The sequence below is a fragment of the Erinaceus europaeus genome, chromosome 15, assembly GCF_950295315.1.
Source record: "Erinaceus europaeus chromosome 15, mEriEur2.1, whole genome shotgun sequence".
NCBI lineage: Eukaryota > Metazoa > Chordata > Mammalia > Eulipotyphla > Erinaceidae > Erinaceus > Erinaceus europaeus.
Window position 1 is genome coordinate 88,849,305 of NC_080176.1, and position 17,844 is coordinate 88,867,148.

Below are 17,844 nucleotides of genomic sequence, written 5' to 3' on the forward strand. Positions count from 1 at the left end.
TTGTCTTCCTCCTCCTTGTCGTCTTTCTTCTTGTGGTCATCCTTCTTCTTTTTGCTTGCCTTCTTTGTCTTCTTGCTGGGCTGGTCGTAGTTGAGGTAGTCCTCAAAGGTCATGGTTGGCGGCTCCCATGTCTCTTGGTCCGATGGCTGTGGGCTGAGGCCCAGGTGCAGGCTCGGGCCCTCCTGAGAGTCGTGGCAGGGGCCTGGAGTGGGCTGGATCTTCTTGTCTTGTGCAGGCGGTCTGTGCTGCGGCTCACAAGCCTTGAGGTAGGAAGGCTTGGAGATGGTCTGGCCCTGGCTGAGGGCTGAGCCCTCTTGAGTGTGTTCAGAGGAGAGAGGCTGGGGACTGTGGGTCTGGGAGCAGCCCCTGTGCCTCTTGTGTGTGTGCACAAGAGGGCTGAGCTCTGGGTTGCTGCAGGCTTGTCCCTCTGGGGCTTGTGTGTGTGGCTGAGGGTCCCGCTGTGCAGTTGCCTCCCGGGGGCGCTTTGGGGCCTGCCTCCTGGGGGACGATGGCCTGTGCTGAGCCTCCTGGATTGCCTGCAGCTCCATGCAGACCTTCCAGTATTCGGCCAAGTCTCTGGCCATGCTGCCCAGCTGCTCATACTTGCGTAGGCGCCTCACGCTTCTGCGCAGCCCCGTCTGCCTCAGCATGTCTGGCGACAGGGACAACATCAGCAGTCTCCCCAGCCTCCTCAAGATCTTCTTGGGGTGTGGCATGCGGTCTAGCTCTGCCTGCAGCTGCTGGGCCTTGGTCAACACTGACGTGTCCAGCTCCATTCTCCCTGGGCTCATGCCTCCAGCTGGCTCCATGAGATTCTCAGAGAATCTCTGGGGAACCCACCTGGTCCTGAACAGTGTCTTCTGGGCTGTTCCAGGAGCCGGTCTTCTAGGAGAAGATCTGATCCTTTCCACAAATCTCGTCTCCAGTCCTGGATCCACGCTAAGTTGGCGGGATGGCTGGCTGGCTGGCTGGCTGGCCTGCTGGCTGGCCTGCTGGCTGGCTGGCTGGCTGGCCGGCCGGCTGGCTCGCTGGCTGGCTGGCTGCTCGTGGGTCTTGCTCCACTCTGCAGTCTGAAAGGATTTTCCCAGCACAGCCTCCTGCTTATAAAGGCTCAGGGGGCTGCTGCCACAAAGCCACACCCACTCCCAAGGAACACTGCCTGAGGCAACCTAACACCTTCCCTGGTCTCTCAAGAGTTCTCACTCTCTGCCTTCAGGCTACCTGTAGAAGCCTAGGATCTTAAAGGGATTAGTGTGAACAGATTATGGTTTGGGCAGGTTCCTGTTGCCTTTGCAAATCTCATCACAACTAAATAGCATCAAGTTCCCCTCCGCCATAGTGAGAGGTTGAAAGCCTTTCCCACTGAGCACTTGATAGATAGATAGGTAGATTATAGTCCGATGGATAGATGGATAGATAGATAGATAGATAGATAGATCGATGTATATTGCCACTGTCTTCTGGCCAGTAGTGTTGGAGTGGAGATGGCTGCTCTTCATCTTATGGGATTTCCTCTGTAGTTGCAGACTTCAGGATATTTTTCTTTATCCATATTTTTTCCCATTCCAAATACAGTGTGTCTTGATGTCTGGGCTAATTCTGTTTGGACCCTCTGAGCTTCTTGATTCTGGTATGTCTTGGATGTTGTCTAGACGAGAGAAGTTCTCAGCAATTAGGTCCTGCTTTCTTTCCCTCCCTCTCTTTCTTCTTCTGGTAAGCCAGAATGCGTCTATGATTTCATCTGGAGTCATCCCACAGGTCTCTGGTGCTGTTTCCAGTATCTCTTCATCTCCTTTGGAGATGTCTTACTGCTTTTTTGCTGTCTGTAAGTGGTCCTGGACCTTGCTGTTTGTGTATTCAGCCACATTTCTTCTATTCTCCTTCCCCTCTACGGTTTTGTGGAGTGCATCTATTTTGTTAGCTAGCGTGTTCTGCTAATCCTTTTTTCATTTGTACAGCTCCTTGTTGGGTTCTTTGCTGGGCGATCGTAGTTTCAGCTCCCGAATCACCTTGAGGAAAAGATTGTTTTTTCCAGAGTCTCATTGGTTCTTTCCGCATTTCAGATGACAACTCTTTCAACCTCTTTACTCAGTCCTGCGATTATTTCCTTAATGAGTGTTTGAATATGGAGCTCATTATTCTGTGTTCCAACCTTTGGGGGTCTCTTAGCTGGACTCTTTCTTCTTCTGGTCGATTTCCCCCGTCTTTCTTCTTGTTGGTTTAACCATTTAGTATAGTCTGTGATGAGGTCCCTCTCTCAGTAATGTTTCAATGACTTATCACTCTTGCATGGATTGACCTGTGTCTAAGGAAGGTAGAGAAATGGTTGCCAGCTGTGGAAATTGAAACGGGTGTTTCAATATTATTTTCATCCCTGAGTTGGAGCTCAGTGGCTTCCAAGCCTCCTTTGTTTTCTTTTCTTCCCTGTAGGCTATAGGAGTGTGAGGGCTTCGAAAATATAAGTAGGCTTCTTCACTGAATCACTTACAGCAGACCAAGAGATAAAGCAGGGTGGGGCAGGGTTAATCCAGAACTCCTGCAAAAAGACACTCCCCGCCCCACCGGTAGGTCACCAATGTCTAGATCTTCTCTTGAGCTTCCGCATGAGTTCTCTGTTTCTGGGTGTCAGCACATGGCCTCCACCCCGCAACCCACTGCCTTCCCCTGCCCCTCCGCTGCTCCAGACTCTGAGGGCAGTAGGATGGAGGACTCACAGTTGCATTTGGTGAGCCTTAGTGGAATCTTCTCCTCCCTTCAGCCGTCTTATTGTTGTTGAAAAAGACTGGAGGTGGTGTGTCCACAGGTATCCTCCCAGACTGTGACCAGCCACTTAATGTCCCCTTTGGCTCCTCTGTCCAAGAGGCATAGGCAGTTATTTGCACTCACCAGTGCTGTGGTGTGTTCCTGAAGTTGTTCAAGTCCTGTTATGCTGCGGTCCCAGGGGGTCATCCACTCCCCTCCCCGTGTTGAACGCCCCTCCCCCCGCCCCAAACATTCCTAGATATCTCTTTCCAGACAATAAATACAGATAAGCAAGAATTGAAATGAAGGACATTGACAAAGGCAGGAGCCCCTGAAAGCACTCCATGTTCAGACAAAGCACAGGTGAAACTTGTCGAGTCCTACAATCATGTAATCAGAGATAGGCAGAGGAAGTCGTGTGCGGAGAAAGGGGGCCCGCAACCGTGTGAAACACTTGTGATGTCAGACATGTAATAGCATTGTTCCATTTCCATGACGACCGCAGAGGCTCGGGAGAGTCCATGCCTTTTAGCTGTGGCGGAAGCCCAAGCAGCCAGGATCTCAAAGGGATGAGTGTGAGCCGATTATGGTTTGACGGGCTTCCTGTTGGGCCTGGAAATGCCATCCCCCCCGAAAGAGCAGGGAAGTTCCCCACCATTTTTCTTGCACTTCTTTCTGTCTAGAAGTCATCTGTGCCTTGTGCAGTCCTCCTGAAGCCAAGATTCTCTATGGCTGTGCTCATTTGAGATGCTGCCCAAGAAAGTGTCCTCAAGACTTTTTCAGAAGTGTTCCCATGATTGGGCCTTGAGGAGTTTTCTGTTTGTCATTGAGTGTTAGCTTTCCTCCACTGTGGTCTGAGCAGATGCTTGGGGGTGATTTCAGGGCTCTTGAATAGGTTGATACTGTCGTTGTGGCCTAAGCCGTGGTCTGCTACCCTTGAGGATGTGATGGGACTCTTGAAAGGATGTGTCTTCCAGTTCTTGCTGTGAAGAACTCTGAGAATGTCCATGAGTTCTCCTCTGTTGACCTCTTCAAAGAACTCTCTTGTTTCTTTGTGGATTCTCTGCTTTGGTGATCTAAGTGTGAGAGTGTGGTGTTACAATGTCCTACTCTGAGTGTATACTCTTGATGTATTTTTGTAGTTCTTTGAGTAAGTGCTTAAGATGTATTTAGATGGGCCCTGATTGGGAGCATAGATGTTAATAATTGTTCCAACTTCTGGCTAGAGTGATCCTCTGGTCGTTATGGAATGGCCTTGCCTATCTTGTATGACTTTCTTTAATTGTTGAGGATGTCTGTTTCCTGCCCTTTGATGCAGTCTTTGATTCTGTGTGAAGGTTTGCCACCCTTTGGCTTGGTGTCTGTTGTCGGCCCCTAATTGGGCGCCAACTGCCAGGCTAGTATTTATCATGGGCAGCAGATAGATGGCCAGGGATTCATGGCTGGGCAGGAACACAGTGCCACGCTGGCTTTATTCATCTGCATGTATACTCTCCTGGAAGGAAGTGGTAGGGTGTAAAAGGTAGTAGGTAGGATAAGTGGGCGGAGTGGAAAAGGAGCAGGACCCTTCTGGGGATTAAAATGGTGGAAAACAGGATGTGACTAGGAGAGGGAGCGGAGCCTAAAGAGAGTGCGAACCGGTGGGAATAAACCCTGGAAAACAGGCTGTGACTAGGAGAGGGGGCGGAGCCCAAAGAGAGTGAGAACCAATGGCATTTAAGCAGTGCACTGCAGGCAGGGCGGGTCTCAGCTAAAACAGTGATTATGTCAGTAGACCAATGGAGCAGGGGGGAGCTGAAGTACTGCCCAACTGTCTATATTTGTCCTGTGGGCTTTGGTGGGATTCTTGGCAAGCAGCATATGCTGGCTTGTGTTTTCTGGTGCATCGTCCTCCTCTGGTGATTGGGCACTTAGTTCATATGTCTCACTCTTGTGACATGTTTGAATTTCCCTAGTTTTACAAACTTGCATAGCCCTTACCCCATAAGACACACTCTCTCCTCTCTCTCTCTCTCTCTCTCTCTCTCTCTCTCTCTCTCGTGCTCTAGTTCACAGCTTAGAATTCAATCTATCTTACCAGGAGAACAGTTTCTTTTAGTAACTATACTACGAATCTTGTATTTTCTGGTCTCATGTATTTGGCATTTATTAATTTTTATGTTTTGAATGCTTAACTCTCATTATTCGATGATGGATGGAGCAATCCAGAGATGGATTTTCTTTGTGGGTGTGAGGATAGGGAAGGCCAGAAAAAGAGAGCTACCTGGAACACGGCTTCAGCAATTGGAAATGATTCGCCCTGCAAGTGGCCGCAAGCCATGTCTTTCAGCATTCTAACGTGGGCACTCACCCTGGTGGAGCAGCACTCAGCCCCTTAGGAAGCAATGTTTCTTCCCCTAGAGCAGTGCTCAGTTCTTTCAAAGGGTTCTGCTGGACATGAAAGTTGGGACTTTGGAATCTCAGGCCTGAGAGTCTCTTTGAAGAACCATACTGCTATCTTTCTCCACTCCAGATATCTTGGTTAGCAAGGGAGAGAAGACTAGACCATCCCTTCTGAACACATGAGCCCATTGATGAACCTGCCCCCCCTTGAGCCTCAGTTTAGTGTTGTGAGCCTGCCCACAGTTCCAGGTCTAATATTTCCCTCCTGAACCACTTTGGGTGAATTTCACTGATGCCTGTCAGGCGGGTTTCTAATGTCATGTTTTGGCAAATTAGATGAAGTGGTGAATTTTGAGCATGAAGTTCTGAGATGGCCTTAACTTCCCATGTAGTAGAGTGACTCTCATTCTCTCCTTTTCAGTCTTACCTTCTGTCCGTACCTCTATGTCTGTCTGTCAGCCTGTCAGCCTGTCAGTCTCTGTTACTCAAGTATTTTGTAGACAGCGTAGATGAGATTGGGCATGTGTTGTATGCAGCAGCACACCACAACCTGTAGGTAGATGCATGTGAATAGCTGCAGAGTCTTGGTGGAACACAGGAGTCCAGGGAGCTCCCAGGTGGTCCTGTGAGATGTGCTGCCTGTGGTCGTGCTCGACCTGGCCCCTGACTCCTCACCTGACTCTTGCTCTTGTTTGCTGTCTGACCTCCCAACCATTCCTGCCAACTATTATTTTGTCAGAGTTGGTTCTACCTGCAGGCCACTCGTTGGCTCCGGCTGATGATGACAACGGGGATTCCAGCAGCACGCTTGGGTGTGTTAGGGTAGTAATTTATTTCTGTTTATGAGTTCAGGGTGTTTGAGGGTTGCGGGGTGAGCATCGAGTAGGGGACTGGGGTCGGGGGTTGTGGTGGGATAACCAGAACTGAAAGGCATGGAGCCCCAGGTGTCTCTGCGGAGACTGTTAGAAATGCAGAGCTCTCAGGCTCCCGAGCTTCAGGTGGAGTGAGTCTGACAGGATGCCCTGCTTTCGGGGTCTGAGCCAGGCGTCCCAAGTTCTGAGAACAACAGCAGCAAGTGGGTTGATTTTGCAGTGTTGTACCAAAGCTTTCTTAGAAAAATGGAACACCTGAAGGGGTAGTACACAACACAAGATCCTTTGAGCCACAAGTCCTTTCTCCAGATGCCATCTTTGAATGTCCGTGAAACCCAGGGAAGGGGTCGTCGAGGTGCAGCAAGAGAGAGGCTTGTGGCAGCCATCCTCTGAAGTCTCCGCACTTCTCCCAAGTGCCCTGTGCTTTCATGTTGAGCCCGTGACTTGTGCTCCTCAGGCAGGCATGGCCCCTTCTCGTGTTTGCTGAGAAGCCTGTCAGTGGCCCCAGCCCAGCATTTCTCAGGCATGGGCAGCAGTGCAGTTCATGGAGGGCTGAGAGCCGGGAGTCCCCTCCCCCTCCCCCCACCCGTCCCCACCACGGGTGGCCTTGCTGAGTGGCCTGGGTTTGGGTGGCCCTGGCTCCATTCTGCCCTGAGCCAGGTGGGAATTCCTGGGGTCATCTTCTCAGCAGCATTTTCTGGAAATCTCTCCTGGACTTGGCCATCAAGGGGGCAGGTTTTTTGGCTGATGTGTGGGCGGTGTTGACTGGCCTTGGGAGGGCCTGGGTGGTGCTCAGGGTCTTGGATTCTGGCCTGTCCTGCCTGGGGTTTGGTGTCTTCTTGCTCCCCTGGGATTCTGGCTGGGCTTGTCTGCTGCTTGGCTGAGGCCTAGTTGTCCATTTGTGCCCCTGGGACTGGTGGAGGGTGTGGGCAGGCCTGTGAGCAGCAGGGTGTCCAAGAACAGCCTTGGTGGCAGGGCCTTGGGACTGAGCGGGGTGTGGCCCTGGGGCTCTGGCTGCTGGACCTGCTGCGGGGCTCCTGCCTTGGGCCTCCTGAAGCGGCGGTGGCAGCGGCTGGGTCACTGTCTTGTGGGCTGGCTGCTCTGGCTGTCTTGGTGGCTTAAGGAGGGGAGTGCCCAGGAGGTTTCCCTCCTTGTCTTTCTGCCCCTTGAGTCTGTGGTGGTCTTTCTGCTGTTGGCCAGGCTGAAGAGGAGGGCCAGTGTCCACCGTGGGTTTCAGGAGGGGCTGTGTCAGTCCTGGCATGTGGGACAGAGCCTTGTCCTTGTGCTGTCCCCACAGGCCCTGCTGGTGGCAGGTGTTGCGTCTGGAGGGAGAGTTTTGGCTGGAGCGCCCAGCAAAGACGGGGGTCTTGGAGTATGTTCTGGAGAAAGGGCACTCAGGGTCTTCGTCCGAGTCAGGAGACAGTTCTCGCAGCCAAGCCCAGTCAGAATCTGCCAAGCTGTCTTCTTCCTGGGTTCCAAAGAGTGGGGACAGGGCCGATGTGATGCTGCTCACAGGAGCCCGGTTTCCTTCCTCCTTGTCGTTCTCCTTGTTGTCTTCCTCCTCCTTGTCGTCTTTCTTCTTGTGGTCATCCTTCTTCTTTTTGCTTGCCTTCTTTGTCTTCTTGCTGGGCTGGTCGTAGTTGAGGTAGGCCTCAAAGGACATGGTTGGCGGCTCCCATGTCTCTTGGTCCAATGGCTGTGGGCTGAGGCCCAGGTGCAGGCTCGGGCCCTCCTGAGAGTCGTGGCAGGGGCCTGGAGTGGGCTGGATCTTCTTGTCTTGTGCAGGCGGTCTGTGCTGCGGCTCACAAGCCTTGAGGTAGGAAGGCTTGGAGATGGTCTGGCCCTGGCTGAGGGCTGAGCCCTCTTGAGTGTGTTCAGAGGAGAGAGGCTGGGGACTGTGGGTCTGGGAGCAGCCCCTGTGCCTCTTGTGTGTGTGCACAAGAGGGCTGAGCTCTGGGTTGCTGCAGGCTTGTCCCTCTGGGGCTTGTGTGTGTGGCTGAGGGTCCCGCTGTGCAGTTGCCTCCCGGGGGCGCTTTGGGGCCTGCCTCCTGGGGGACGATGGCCTGTGCTGAGCCTCCTGGATTGCCTGCAGCTCCATGCAGACCTTCCAGTATTCGGCCAAGTCTCCGGCCATGCTGCCCAGCTGCTCATACTTGCGTAGGCGCCTCACGCTTCTGCGCAGCCCCGTCTGCCTCAGCATGTCTGGCGACAGGGACAACATCAGCAGTCTCCCCAGCCTCCTCAAGATCTTCTTGGGGTGTGGCATGCGGTCTAGCTCTGCCTGCAGCTGCTGGGCCTTGGTCAACACTGACGTGTCCAGCTCCATTCTCCCTGGGCTCATGCCTCCAGCTGGCTCCATGAGATTCTCAGAGAATCTCTGGGGAACCCACCTGGTCCTGAACAGTGTCTTCTGGGCTGTTCCAGGAGCCGGTCTTCTAGGAGAAGATCTGATCCTTTCCACAAATCTCGTCTCCAGTCCTGGATCCACGCTAAGTTGGCGGGATGGCTGGCTGGCTGGCTGGCTGGCTGGCTGGCCTGCTGGCTGGCCTGCTGGCTGGCTGGCTGGCTGGCCGGCCGGCTGGCTCGCTGGCTGGCTGGCTGCTCGTGGGTCTTGCTCCACTCTGCAGTCTGAAAGGATTTTCCCAGCACAGCCTCCTGCTTATAAAGGCTCAGGGGGCTGCTGCCACAAAGCCACACCCACTCCCAAGGAACACTGCCTGAGGCAACCTAACACATTCCCTGGTCTCTCAAGAGTTCTCACTCTCTGCCTTCAGGCTACCTGTAGAAGCCTAGGATCTTAAAGGGATTAGTGTGAACAGATTATGGTTTGGGCAGGTTCCTGTTGCCTTTGCAAATCTCATCACAACTAAATAGCATCAAGTTCCCCTCCGCCATAGTGAGAGGGTGAAAGCCTTTCCCACTGAGCACTTGATAGATAGATAGATAGATAGGTAGATTATAGTCCGATGGATAGATGGATAGATAGATAGATAGATAGATAGATCGATGTATATTGCCGCTGTCTTCTGGCCAGTAGTGTTGGAGTGGAGATGGCTGCTCCTCATCTTATGGGTTTTCCTCTGTAGTTGCAGACTTCAGGATATTTTTCTTTATCCATATTTTTTCCCATTCCAAATACAGTGTGTCTTGATGTCTGGGCTAATTCTGTTTGGACCCTCTGAGCTTCTTGATTCTGGTATGTCTTGGATGTTGTCTAGACGAGAGAAGTTCTCAGCAATTAGGTCCTGCTTTCTTTCCCTCCCTCTCTTTCTTCTTCTGGTAAGCCAGAATGCGTCTATGATTTCATCTGGAGTCATCCTATAGGTCTCTGGTGCTGTTTCCAGTATCTCTTCATCTCCTTTGGAGATGTCTTACTGCTTTTTTGCTGTCTGTAAGTGGTCCTGGACCTTGCTGTTTGTGTATTCAGCCACATTTCTTCTATTCTCCTTCCCCTCTACGGTTTTGTGGAGTGCATCTATTTTGTTAGCTAGCGTGTTCTGCTAATCCTTTTTTCATTTGTACAGCTCCTTGTTGGGTTCTTTGCTGGGCTATCGTAGTTTCAGCTCCCGAATCACCTTGAGGAAAAGATTGTTTTTTCCAGAGTCTCATTGGTTCTTTCTGCATTTCAGATGACAACTCTTTCAACCTCTTTACTCAGTCCTGTGATTATTTCCTTAATGAGTGTTTGAATATGGAGCTCATTATTCTGTGTTCCAACCTTTGGGGGTCTCTTAGCTGGACTCTTTCTTCTTCTGGTTGATTTCCCCCGTCTTTCTTCTTGTTGGTTTAACCATTTAGTATAGTCTGTGATGAGGTCCCTCTCTCAGTAATGTTTCAATGACTTATCACTCTTGCATGGATTGACCTGTGTCTAAGGAAGGTAGAGAAATGGTTGCCAGCTGTGGAAATTGAAACGGGTGTTTCAATATTATTTTCATCCCTGAGTTGGAGCTCAGTGGCTTCCAAGCCTCCTTTGTTTTCTTTTCTTCCCTGTAGGCTATAGGAGTGTGAGGGCTTCGAAAATATAAGTAGGCTTCTTCACTGAATCACTTACAGCAGACCAAGAGATAAAGCAGGGTGGGGCAGGGTTAATGCAGAACTCCTGCAAAAAGACACTCCCCGCCCCACCGGTAGGTCACCAATGTCTAGATCTTCTCTTGAGCGTCCGCATGAGTTCTCTGTTTCTGGGTGTCAGCACATGGCCTCCACCCCGCAACCCACTGCCTTCCCCTGCCCCTCCGCTGCTCCAGACTCTGAGGGCAGTAGGATGGAGGACTCACAGTTGCATTTGGTGAGCCTTAGTGGAATCTTCTCCTCCCTTCAGCCGTCTTATTGTTGTTGAAAAAGACTGGAGGTGGTGTGTCCACAGGTATCCTCCCAGACTGTGACCAGCCACTTAATGTCCCCTTTGGCTCCTCTGTCCAAGAGGCATAGGCAGTTATTTGCACTCACCAGTGCTGTGGTGTGTTCCTGAAGTTGTTCAAGTCCTGTTATGCTGCGGTCCCAGGGGGTCATCCACTCCCCTCCCCGTGTTGAACGCCCCTCCCCCCGCCCCAAACATTCCTAGATATCTCTTTCCAGACAATAAATACAGATAAGCAAGAATTGAAATGAAGGACATTGACAAAGGCAGGAGCCCCTGAAAGCACTCCATGTTCAGACAAAGCACAGGTGAAACTTGTCGAGTCCTACAATCATGTAATCAGAGATAGGCAGAGGAAGTCGTGTGCGGAGAAAGGGGGCCCGCAACCGTGTGAAACACTTGTGATGTCAGACATGTAATAGCATTGTTCCATTTCCATGACGACCGCAGAGGCTCGGGAGAGTCCATGCCTTTTAGCTGTGGCGGAAGCCCAAGCAGCCAGGATCTCAAAGGGATGAGTGTGAGCCGATTATGGTTTGACGGGCTTCCTGTTGGGCCTGGAAATGCCATCCCCCCCGAAAGAGCAGGGAAGTTCCCCACCATTTTTCTTGCACTTCTTTCTGTCTAGAAGTCATCTGTGCCTTGTGCAGTCCTCCTGAAGCCAAGATTCTCTATGGCTGTGCTCATTTGAGATGCTGCCCAAGAAAGTGTCCTCAAGACTTTTTCAGAAGTGTTCCCATGATTGGGCCTTGAGGAGTTTTCTGTTTGTCATTGAGTGTTAGCTTTCCTCCACTGTGGTCTGAGCAGATGCTTGGGGGTGATTTCAGGGCTCTTGAATAGGTTGATACTGTCGTTGTGGCCTAAGCCGTGGTCTGCTACCCTTGAGGATGTGATGGGACTCTTGAAAGGATGTGTCTTCCAGTTCTTGCTGTGAAGAACTCTGAGAATGTCCATGAGTTCTCCTCTGTTGACCTCTTCAAAGAACTCTCTTGTTTCTTTGTGGATTCTCTGCTTTGGTGATCTAAGTGTGAGAGTGTGGTGTTACAATGTCCTACTCTGAGTGTATACTCTTGATGTATTTTTGTAGTTCTTTGAGTAAGTGCTTAAGATGTATTTAGATGGGCTCCCTGATTGGGAGCATAGATGTTAATAATTGTTCCTACTTCTGGCTAGAGTGATCCTCTGGTCGTTATGGAATGGCCTTGCCTATCTTGTATGACTTTCTTTAATTGTTGAGGATGTCTGTTTCCTGCCCTTTGATGCAGTCTTTGATTCTGTGTGAAGGTTTGCCACCCTTTGGCTTGGTGTCTGTTGCCGGCCCCTAATTGGGCGCCAACTGCCAGGCTAGTATTTGTCATGGGCAGCAGAGAGATGGCCAGGGATTCATGGCTGAGGAGGAACACAATGCCACGCTGGCTTTATTCATCTGCATGTATACTCTCCTGGAAGGAAGTGGTAGGGTGTAAAAGGTAGTAGGTAGGATAAGTGGGCGGAGTGGAAAAGGAGCAGGACCCTTCTGGGGATTAAATGGTGGAAAACAGGATGTGACTAGGAGAGGGGGCGGAGCCTAAAGAGAGTGCGAACCGGTGGGAGTAAACCCTGGAAAACAGGCTGTGACTAGGAGAGGGGGCGGAGCCCAAAGAGAGTGAGAACCAGTGGCATTTAAGCAGTGCACTGCAGGCAGGGCGGGTCTCAGCTAAAACAGTGATTATGTCAATAGACCAATGGAGCAGGGGGGAGCTGAAGTACTGCCCAACTGTCTGTGTTTGTCCTGTGGGCTTTGGTGGGATTCTTGGCAAGCAGCATATGCTGGCTTGTGTTTTCTGGTGCATCGTCCTCCTCTGGTGATTGGGCACATAGTTCATATGTCTCACTCTTGTGACATGTTTGAATTTCCCTAGTTTTACAAACTTGCATAGCCCTTACCCCAAAGGACCCACTCTCTCTCTCCTCTCTCTCTCTCGCGTGCTCTAGTTCACAGCTTAGAATTCAATCTATCTTACCAGGAGAACAGTTTCTTTTAGTAACTATACTACGAATCTTGTATTTTCTGGTCTCATGTATTTGGCATTTATTAATTTTTATGTTTTGAATGCTTAACTCTCATTATTCGATGATGGATGGAGCAATCCAGAGATGGATTTTCTTTGTGGGTGTGAGGATAGGGAAGGCCAGAAAAAGAGAGCTACCTGGAACACGGCTTCAGCAATTGGAAATGATTCGCCCTGCAAGTGGCCGCAAGCCATGTCTTTCAGCATTCTAACGTGGGCACTCACCCTGGTGGAGCAGCACTCAGCCCCTTAGGAAGCAATGTTTCTTCCCCTAGAGCAGTGCTCAGTTCTTTCAAAGGGTTCTGCTGGACATGAAAGTTGGGACTTTGGAATCTCAGGCCTGAGAGTCTCTTTGAAGAACCATACTGCTATCTTTCTCCACTCCAGATATCTTGGTTAGCAAGGGAGAGAAGACTAGACCATCCCTTCTGAACACATGAGCCCATTGATGAACCTGCCCCCCCTTGAGCCTCAGTTTAGTGTTGTGAGCCTGCCCACAGTTCCAGGTCTAATATTTCCCTCCTGAACCACTTTGGGTGAATTTCACTGATGCCTGTCAGGCGGGTTTCTAATGTCATGTTTTGGCAAATTAGATGAAGTGGTGAATTTTGAGCATGAAGTTCTGAGATGGCCTTAACTTCCCATGTAGTAGAGTGACTCTCATTCTCTCCTTTTCAGTCTTACCTTCTGTCCGTACCTCTATGTCTGTCTGTCAGCCTGTCAGCCTGTCAGTCTCTGTTACTCAAGTATTTTGTAGACAGCGTAGATGAGATTGGGCATGTGTTGTATGCAGCAGCACACCACAACCTGTAGGTAGATGCATGTGAATAGCTGCAGAGTCTTGGTGGAACACAGGAGTCCAGGGAGCTCCCAGGTGGTCCTGTGAGATGTGCTGCCTGTGGTCGTGCTCGACCTGGCCCCTGACTCCTCACCTGACTCTTGCTCTTGTTTGCTGTCTGACCTCCCAACCATTCCTGCCAACTATTATGTTGTCAGAGTTGGTTCTACCTGCAGGCCACTCGTTGGCTCCGGCTGATGATGACAACGGGGATTCCAGCAGCACGCTTGGGTGTGTTAGGGTAGTAATTTATTTCTGTTTATGAGTTCAGGGTGTTTGAGGGTTGCGGGGTGAGCATCGAGTAGGGGACTGGGGTCGGGGGTTGTGGTGGGATAACCAGAACTGAAAGGCATGGAGCCCCAGGTGTCTCTGCGGAGACTGTTAGAAATGCAGAGCTCTCAGGCTCCCGAGCTTCAGGTGGAGTGAGTCTGACAGGATGCCCTGCTTTCGGGGTCTGAGCCAGGCGTCCCAAGTTCTGAGAACAACAGCAGCAAGTGGGTTGATTTTGCAGTGTTGTACCAAAGCTTTCTTAGAAAAATGGAACACCTGAAGGGGTAGTACACAACACAAGATCCTTTGAGCCACAAGTCCGTTCTCCAGATGCCATCTTTGAATGTCCGTGAAACCCAGGGAAGGGGTCGTCGAGGTGCAGCAAGAGAGAGGCTTGTGGCAGCCATCCTCTGAAGTCTCCGCACTTCTCCCAAGTGCCCTGTGCTTGCATGTTGAGCCCGTGACTTGTGCTCCTCAGGCAGGCATGGCCCCCTCTCGTGTTTGCTGAGAAGCCTGTCAGTGGCCCCAGCCCAGCATTTCTCAGGCATGGGCAGCAGTGCAGTTCATGGAGGGCTGAGAGCCGGGAGTCCCCTCCCCCTCCCCCCACCCGTCCCCACCACGGGTGGCCTTGCTGAGTGGCCTGGGTTTGGGTGGCCCTGGCTCCATTCTGCCCTGAGCCAGGTGGGAATTCCTGGGGTCATCTTCTCAGCAGCATTTTCTGGAAATCTCTCCTGGACTTGGCCATCAAGGGGGCAGGTTTTTTGGCTGATGTGTGGGCGGTGTTGATTGGCCTTGGGAGGGCCTGGGTGGTGCTCAGGGTCTTGGATTCTGGCCTGTCCTGCCTGGGGTTTGGTGTCTTCTTGCTCCCCTGGGAGTCTGGCTGGGCTTGTCTGCTGCTTGGCTGAGGCCTAGTTGTCCCTTTGTGCCCCTGGGACTGGTGGAGGGTGTGGGCAGGCCTGTGAGCAGCAGGGTGTCCAAGAACAGCCTTGGTGGCAGGGCCTTGGGACTGAGCGGGGTGTGGCCCTGGGGCTCTGGCTGCTGGACCTGCTGCGGGGCTCCTGCCTTGGGCCTCCTGAAGCGGCGGTGGCAGCGGCTGGGTCACTGTCTTGTGGGCTGGCTGCTCTGGCTGTCTTGGTGGCTTAAGGAGGGGAGTGCCCAGGAGGTTTCCCTCCTTGTCTTTCTGCCCCTTGAGTCTGTGGTGGTCTTTCTGCTGTTGGCCAGGCTGAGGAGGAGGGCCAGTGTCCACCGTGGGTTTCAGGAGGGGCTGTGTCAGTCCTGGCATGTGGGACAGAGCCTTGTCCTTGTGCTGTCCCCACAGGCCCTGCTGGTGGCAGGTGTTGCGTCTGGAGGGAGAGTTTTGGCTGGAGCGCCCAGCAAAGACGGGGGTCTTGGAGTATGTTCTGGAGAAAGGGCACTCAGGATCTTCGTCCGAGTCAGGAGACAGTTCTCGCAGCCAAGCCCAGTCAGAATCTGCCAAGCTGTCTTCTTCCTGGGTTCCAAAGAGTGGGGACAGGGCCGATGTGATGCTGCTCACAGGGGCCCGGTTTCCTTCCTCCTTGTCGTTCTCCTTGTTGTCTTCCTCCTCCTTGTCGTCTTTCTTCTTGTGGTCATCCTTCTTCTTTTTGCTTGCCTTCTTTGTCTTCTTGCTGGGCTGGTCGTAGTTGAGGTAGGCCTCAAAGGACATGGTTGGCGGCTCCCATGTCTCTTGGTCCGATGGCTGTGGGCTGAGGCCCAGGTGCAGGCTCGGGCCCTCCTGAGAGTCGTGGCAGGGGCCTGGAGTGGGCTGGATCTTCTTGTCTTGTGCAGGCGGTCTGTGCTGCGGCTCACAAGCCTTGAGGTAGGAAGGCTTGGAGATGGTCTGGCCCTGGCTGAGGGCTGAGCCCTCTTGAGTGTGTTCAGAGGAGAGAGGCTGGGGACTGTGGGTCTGGGAGCAGCCCCTGTGCCTCTTGTGTGTGTGCACAAGAGGGCTGAGCTCTGGGTTGCTGCAGGCTTGTCCCTCTGGGGCTTGTGTGTGTGGCTGAGGGTCCCGCTGTGCAGTTGCCTCCCGGGGGCGCTTTGGGGCCTGCCTCCTGGGGGACGATGGCCTGTGCTGAGCCTCCTGGATTGCCTGCAGCTCCATGCAGACCTTCCAGTATTCGGCCAAGTCTCTGGCCATGCTGCCCAGCTGCTCATACTTGCGTAGGCGCCTCACGCTTCTGCGCAGCCCCGTCTGCCTCAGCATGTCTGGCGACAGGGACAACATCAGCAGTCTCCCCAGCCTCCTCAAGATCTTCTTGGGGTGTGGCATGCGGTCTAGCTCTGCCTGCAGCTGCTGGGCCTTGGTCAACACTGACGTGTCCAGCTCCATTCTCCCTGGGCTCATGCCTCCAGCTGGCTCCATGAGATTCTCAGAGAATCTCTGGGGAACCCACCTGGTCCTGAACAGTGTCTTCTGGGCTGTTCCAGGAGCCGGTCTTCTAGGAGAAGATCTGATCCTTTCCACAAATCTCGTCTCCAGTCCTGGATCCACGCTAAGTTGGCGGGATGGCTGGCTGGCCTGCTGGCTGGCTGGCTGGCTGGCCGGCCGGCTGGCTCGCTGGCTGGCTGGCTGCTCGTGGGTCTTGCTCCACTCTGCAGTCTGAAAGGATTTTCCCAGCACAGCCTCCTGCTTATAAAGGCTCAGGGGGCTGCTGCCACAAAGCCACACCCACTCCCAAGGAACACTGCCTGAGGCAACCTAACACCTTCCCTGGTCTCTCAAGAGTTCTCACTCTCTGCCTTCAGGCTACCTGTAGAAGCCTAGGATCTTAAAGGGATTAGTGTGAACAGATTATGGTTTGGGCAGGTTCCTGTTGCCTTTGCAAATCTCATCACAACTAAATAGCATCAAGTTCCCCTCCGCCATAGTGAGAGGTTGAAAGCCTTTCCCACTGAGCACTTGATAGATAGATAGGTAGATTATAGACCGATGGATAGATGGATAGATAGATAGATAGATAGATAGATAGATAGATAGATCAATGTATATTGCCACTGTCTTCTGGCCAGTAGTGTTGGAGTGGAGATGGCTGCTCCTCATTTTATGGGATTTCCTCTGTAGTTGCAGACTTCAGGATATTTTTCTTTATCCATATTTTTCCCATTCCAAATACAGTGTGTCTTGATGTCTGGGCTAATTCTGTTTGGACCCTCTGAGCTTCTTGATTCTGGCATGTCTTGGATGTTGTCTAGACGAGAGAAGTTCTCAGCAATTAGGTCCTGCTTTCTTTCCCTCCCTCTCTTTCTTCTTCTGGTAAGCCAGAATGCGTCTATGATTTCATCTGGAGTCATCCCACAGGTCTCTGGTGCTGTTTCCAGTATCTCTTCATCTCCTTTGGAGATTTCTTACTGCTTTTTTGCTGTCTGTAAGTGGTCCTGGACCTTGCTGTTTGTGTATTCAGCCACATTTCTTCTATTCTCCTTCCCCTCTACGGTTTTGTGGAGTGCATCTATTTTGTTAGCTAGCGTGTTCTGCTAATCCGTTTTTCATTTGTACAGCTCCTTGTTGGGTTCTTTGCTGGGCTATCGTAGTTTCAGCTCCCGAATCACCTTGAGGAAAAGATTGTTTTTTCCAGAGTCTCATTGGTTCTTTCTGCATTTCAGATGACAACTCTTTCAACCTCTTTACTCAGTCCTGCGATTATTTCCTTAATGAGTGTTTGAATATGGAGCTCATTATTCTGTGTTCCAACCTTTGGGGGTCTCTTAGCTGGACTCTTTCTTCTTCTGGTCGATTTCCCCCGTCTTTCTTCTTGTTGGTTTAACCATTTAGTATAGTCTGTGATGAGGTCCCTCTCTCAGTAATGTTTCAATGACTTATCACTCTTGCATGGATTGACCTGTGTCTAAGGAAGGTAGAGAAATGGTTGCCAGCTGTGGAAATTGAAACGGGTGTTTCAATATTATTTTCATCCCTGAGTTGGAGCTCAGTGGCTTCCAAGCCTCCTTTGTTTTCTTTTCTTCCCTGTAGGCTATAGGAGTGTGAGGGCTTCGAAAATATAAGTAGGCTTCTTCACTGAATCACTTACAGCAGACCAAGAGATAAAGCAGGGTGGGGCAGGGTTAATCCAGAACTCCTGCAAAAAGACACTCCCCGCCCCACCGGTAGGTCACCAATGTCTAGATCTTCTCTTGAGCGTCCGCATGAGTTCTCTGTTTCTGGGTGTCAGCACATGGCCTCCACCCCGCAACCCACTGCCTTCCCCTGCCCCTCCGCTGCTCCAGACTCTGAGGGCAGTAGGATGGAGGACTCACAGTTGCATTTGGTGAGCCTTAGTGGAATCTTCTCCTCCCTTCAGCCGTCTTATT